This window comes from Mesocricetus auratus, unplaced genomic scaffold (assembly GCF_017639785.1).
Source record: "Mesocricetus auratus isolate SY011 unplaced genomic scaffold, BCM_Maur_2.0 Super-Scaffold_100018, whole genome shotgun sequence".
Classification (NCBI taxonomy): domain Eukaryota; kingdom Metazoa; phylum Chordata; class Mammalia; order Rodentia; family Cricetidae; genus Mesocricetus; species Mesocricetus auratus.
In genome coordinates this window covers 49,621,109-49,627,250 of record NW_024429199.1, presented here as the reverse complement: position 1 = coordinate 49,627,250, position 6,142 = coordinate 49,621,109, and positions in this window count along the sequence as shown.

Below are 6,142 nucleotides of genomic sequence, written 5' to 3'. Positions count from 1 at the left end.
ATACAGATTTATTACCAGAACCGCCGCAGCACTTCCCGTTTCATTAAAAAAGAAAGATTGATTATAGAGAAATGCTTATTATATAAGCAGAATGCAGATAGCAAACTGGAGGTTAAAATTGGCCCTGCCTCAAATGACTTGACAGACTTTGATGATCCCTCATGGGAGGCCTCACCCTCCCTGGGGGAGTGGATGGGGGGTGGGATGGGGGGTCAGTAGGGGGCATGGGAGGTTGGGAGGGAGAGGGAACTGGGATTGATATGTAGAATAAGATTGTTTCTAATTTAAATAAAATTTATATAAAAAATAAAATTTAAAAATGGCACGTGAGAGGCACTAGCTCTAGAATCAACAGCTGAAGAAATCGGGAAGGGGGAAAGCATTGAAGCTGTGGTCTGAGCTAACAAACATTTGAGTCCAGATCTGTGGAATCCTGGGAACGAGGGGGGGGTGCTGTACCACACTTGCTATGAGCTTCATATGCCAGTAACTTTTATTACTTTGGTGGAGATGGGTGGGTCCTGTGGATTTTCGGGGTTTCTGAAAATATTTATAATTAAAAACAAGCCATCTGAAAAAAAATAGCCTTAATAGTACTTCCAGGCATTTCCCTGCTTGGTTTTCCAAGCATGGAAATGTTAAGGAAAATTTGATCCATATGTTCGGCTAACATAAGTGTGAAGCATCGGATGAGTATTTTAAGAATTATTGACTTAGCAAGAGGCTTTGCTTGCCGAGCTCACTGGCCATCCACGTGCCATCCCCTTGGGATGCTGAACGTTTGAGATTCTTGTTCCTGTCTGGAGCCTATGGAGGTGGTACCCCGGGCGGAGTCATGTGCCCATGGGTCCCTGTCACCATGTCTGAGGGAGTTTCTTCCACAAGGATGGAAGGCCTTGCTTTGGGACACCCCCAGTGTAGGGCTTCAAGGGACATTTGGCAATGGCTTCGGACCTATTCAGTTGTACCCCCCCCTTATCATCTATCCACAGCATCTTGTGAGGGTCCCACGACTCTCAAGTCACTGTTGGTCAACCAAACTGACAGCTATTCCTCTTCCTTGGCCAGGAAAGCCCGAGGCTTCCTTCTCTCAAGCTCCTCTATACAGACAGGCGTGATGGGGATGTTCCACTTGACAGGAATGATGAGCATGCTTATATCCATAAATAACATTATTAAGATTGGTCTTTTAGGATGCACATTCATACAATAAGGACATCTGTTCAACTATGTTCATAGCAGCATTATTTGTAGTAGCCAGAAGCAACCCTGGATACCCCTCAACTGAAGAGTGAATAGAGAAAGTGTGGTTCATTTACACAATGAAATACTACTCAATGAAAAACAACAATGGAATCTTGAAATACCCAGGCAAATGGGTGGCACTAGAAGAAGCCATCCTGAGTGAGGTGACCCAGACACAAAAAGACAAACATGGTATGTACATGGAGCAGGGAATTGCCAGCCTACAATCCCACCACCAGAGAGTCTGGGAAACAGGGAGGACCCTAAGAGAGATATCCATGGGTCTCCAGAGAAGGGTAATGGGATGGGATCTTCTGAGGGGATTGGGAACATGGGGGGAGAGGAGGGGAGAGGAAGCTGGGAGAAAGAGAGGGGGAGAAGAGGAGGAGAGAGGAAGACATGGGGGAACAGGAAGGTTGAGTCAGGGGAAGAATAGAGGCGAGCAGGATGAGAGATACCATAATAGAGGGAGCCATTATAGGTTTGAGAAGAGATCTGGTACTAGGGAGATTTTCAGAGATCTACAAGGATGATACCAACTGGCAGTCTAAGCAGTCGTGGAGAGGCTACCTTAAACGCCCTCCCCCGATAATGAGATTGATGACTACCTTGTATGCCATCCTAGAGCCTTCATCCAGTGGCTGATGGGAGCAGAGGCAGACACTCACAGCTAAACACTGAACTCAACTCCTGGAACCCAGTGATAGAGAGGGAGGAGTGATGAGCAAAGGGGTCAAGACCAGGCTGGTGAAACCCATAGAGGCAGCTGACCTGAACAAGAGGGAACTCATGGACCCCAGACTGGTGACTGAGAGGCCAGCATGGGACTGATACATACCCCTTGAACTGCACACAAGACTTGGGTCCTCCCCCATTGATCACTAAACGAGAAAATGCCTGTAGCTGGGTCTCATGGAGACGTTTCCTCTCTGATGACTCTAGTTTGTATCAAGTTGATACAAAACCAGTCAGTACAGCATTACATGTCCATCTCAGATCTCTGAAATGAAGAACTCTAGCACACACACACACACACACACACACACACACACACACACACACACACACTCCCCCTCTCTCACACGGCTGTGACCCCAGCATACTGTGAAATGTGAAAGCAACCTACGTGGTGCTCATAGAGCCAGCCAAGAACTGGTCAAGGCCAAGTTTTCCATATTTAACAAGATATTTTAATGTCATCGCCACAATTCCTTTCCCAATTTTTTTCTTCTTGATAAAAGCTATTAGTGAAAAAAGTTTAAAACAAGAAAGCAGCTATGACCTTAAGGGCTCTCTTAATTCCCCAAAAGCTGATCCTGAAATTCCCATGTGTTTATCTCCAGTTATTTTGAATACTGGACTATCTGACTGCTGGGACAATTCAACTTTTGGTTTAAATAGGGAGCTGTCAGCTATTCTGTTTGTCCTGGTATGTGGGTTGTGATTAGGAGCAAAAATCTTTCCAGTAAAATTAACTGTCTGTTCAGATTTCCATCACCAGCAATCCTTTATTTGCAAAAAAAAAAAAAAAACAATAACAGTCAAGTGTGTTCTAGGAGACTTGGAGAGAAAAGAAGAAAGTTCAGAGGCAAAGCTTGGTCTAAGTTCTGACGCTGAGGCTGCAATTACTCCTCACAGCAAGAATGTTCTGGGCCTGGCCTGACCATGCTCTTGGCACAAGGCACCATTGTTTATGCCAGCCTAAAGAGACTCTCAAATTCGTGTCTTTTGATTGAGAATTTTTATGATGTCTGCAAAAAACACTTTTCTTAAGATGGTATCCCTGGCATAGAGTTGGCACTCCTTTTTATGGGCATTGACCGTAAGCGGGGACTTCTATTTCACTCTCTTTAGATGAAGTTTCTGCTCTGATTTCCTTTGCCTTGCACCCTAGGAAGGTTTCCTGTGACATCTCAGATGCCAACCCCTAACCCAGTTTGTGACTGTTTATTAGACCAACTTTATCTTCTGGTATTCACCAAATGCAGGAGTAAGGAACCGGGTAAATCCGTGGAGAGGACATTACTGAATTTTTCTTCTAGTTCTCCCTCACACTGTTGTCAGGTTGGATTTAACCATGTCTTTCTAGAACAGTGGTTCTCAACCTTTCTAATGCTTTGACCCTTTAATACAGTTCCTCATGTTGTGGTGACCCCAACCATAAAATTATTTCATTGATACTTTATAACTGTATTTTTGTTGCTGTTAGGAATTTTAATGTAAACATCTGTCTTTTTCAAAGGTCTTATATGACCCCTGTGAAAGGGTCCTTTGGCCTCCAAAGTAGTTACGATCTACAGGTTGAAAACCACTGCTCTAGAAATTTGTCTTATAAATGTCTTTATGACCTTTGGGGACCAACAATGTCTGACGGCATAAATATCACCCAAAATAGTGATGATGGATAAATTAGACTTCAGCAAAACTTAGAGTACATCTTTCTCAGAGGATAGCCTTATGAAAATAAGATGTTTTCACTCACCTTCACAATACAGAAAGAATACCCACAAATCAACCATAGAAAGATAGGCAGCCACAGTAAAATCTGAGCAGCAAACTCCAGGAACGCTTAACAAAGCATTTGCCCCAGTGATCAGTGGGGGCATTTGAGGAAGGGGCCAAGACTTTCAGTGACTAACACATACAAATAATGCCGCAGAGAATGGAACTATGCCCTCAGAGGGATGACTTAAGCTACAGAAAGGCCTCCAATCCAGCGATGGAGATTGCAGGTGAAACCTATGTGACCTTGCCAGCAAAATTGGTGGCAGGTACAGACGTAAGAGCAAGGGTCCTGCGTGTGTGTGGGAAGCTGGGTGCAGAACTTCCATAGGTTTCACACAGAGAGACGAAATCACAAAGACAAGAAGAGCTTCTGGACGTATCTGCGAGGGATTAGTCAGATTAGGTTTACCTCTGAATTTGCTGATAATTCCTTAGTGTGGCGTGATTCTACCCCTTTGGAAAGGGAATGTTTACTTTGGGCCATTGCACATTAGAAGTATATAATCAATTTTTGGGGGATTTCTTACATGAGTTCTATATTTAACGTTTCCACCTCTCCCTCTCCTCATTTAATTCCTTCCAAGTCAGTCCCTCTTCTCTCTCCTCTCACATTCATGATCTCTTTTCCCTTATAATTTTTGCTGTGTTATATGTACACACACAAGTGCGTGTGCACATATGTGTGTGTGTGTGTGTGTGTCTATGTGTATGTCACCTACTAAGTCTACTCAACGTTGCTTGTATGTACATGTGACCGACTTCTTGGGTTCAGATAATCTTTCAGGGGGAAGTCATCTCTGGCCAAACTGACTCTCCCTCCCTCTCTCAGCAGTCACTGGTTGCCTGTAGCTCTTCATCTAGAGATGGAGCCTTTCGAGATTTTTCCCCATCCGTGTTGGCATGGCAACTGGTGGTCTCATTATGCAGGTCTTGTTCAGGCAATGGTGTTCACTGGTACAGCTACATGCTGTGTCTAGAATACACCACCTCCCCCCGTACCCCAAAAAATCAAGAAATCAACTCTGCATCCTTAGCAATTGGGGAAGCACAAACTAAAACAACTCTGAGATATTTTCTCACCCCAGTTCAGAATGGCTAAGGTCAGCAAAACAGCCAACAATAAATGTGAGTCAGGATGTGGGGGAAGAGGGTGTCATTCACTTTGGTGGGGCTGCAAGCTTGTGTAGCCACTTTGGAAATTAGTGTGGAGAGTTCTCAGAAAGCTAAGAAGTAGATATACCACATGACCCAGCTACATCACTCCTTGGTATATATACCCCAAAGGACTCAATATCCTATTCTACCCATTCTTGCTCAGCCACGTGCATTGTTGTTCTAGTATGTAGTCAACTTGATTGTCAACTTGATGGCATTTGGAACTAACTAAAACTCAAGTGGCTGTGTGCACCCACGAGAATTTTTTTCTTAATTAAGTCATTTGAAGTGGGAAGGCCCACACCTTTACTCTTGACCACACCTTCTGTAGCAGCCTCTATAAAGGACATGGGAGGAGGAAGTTTTACTCTTTGCCTGCTTGTTCTCATTCTCATTGGCATATCTATTCCTTCACTGGCATTAGAACCTGCTTCTTTGGGATTCTGGCATATATTGAAAGCCAGCTGAGACACCCAGCCTCATGGAGTAAATAACTGCTGGAGTCTTGAGCCTTCTCTTGGTAGGCAACCATTGTTGGACCATTTGGACCACAACCTGTAAGTAATTCTAATAAATTCCCTGTATGCACACGCAATGTAGTATAATATATATCCAATAGGTCCATTCCTCTAGAGAACCATGACCTAGTACAAGTAGGGTATAGAAACAACCTAAATGTCCTTTGACCAATGGATGGTAATGAAAATGTGGTATGCATACACAGTGCAATTCTATTCAGCTGTAGGAAAAAATAAAACGTGAAATCTGTAGGTAAATGGATGGAACCGGCAAAACATTTTACTGATCAAGGTAACCCAGACCCAGAAAGACAAAACACCATAAGCTCTCTTCCAGATCTTTAGATATGAGTATAGAACCTGAAGTAACGGCAGAAGCCAAGAATGCGTCTTGGTTTGTGGTGTTATAAGAGCTCACAGTTAAGAGTTCCAATGAAACTGTGAACCCTGTACTTTCAACAAGGTTGAAATTATTACTAAACACCATGGAGGAAAACGAGATTGGGAGATTATGGCTTCAAAGCAATGTATTTGGGGGTCAAAAGTAAACAGAAAAGTGGATTTGCGATGGGTAATAATCATTATCAATTTGGGATAAGCTCAAGGATCACTGAGGATACATGCCTATGAGGAATTCTCTTGATTAGGTTAAATGAGGTGGGAGAACCCACCTTGAAAGTGGCCAGCACTATTCCCTGGGCATAAACCCTTGACTACAT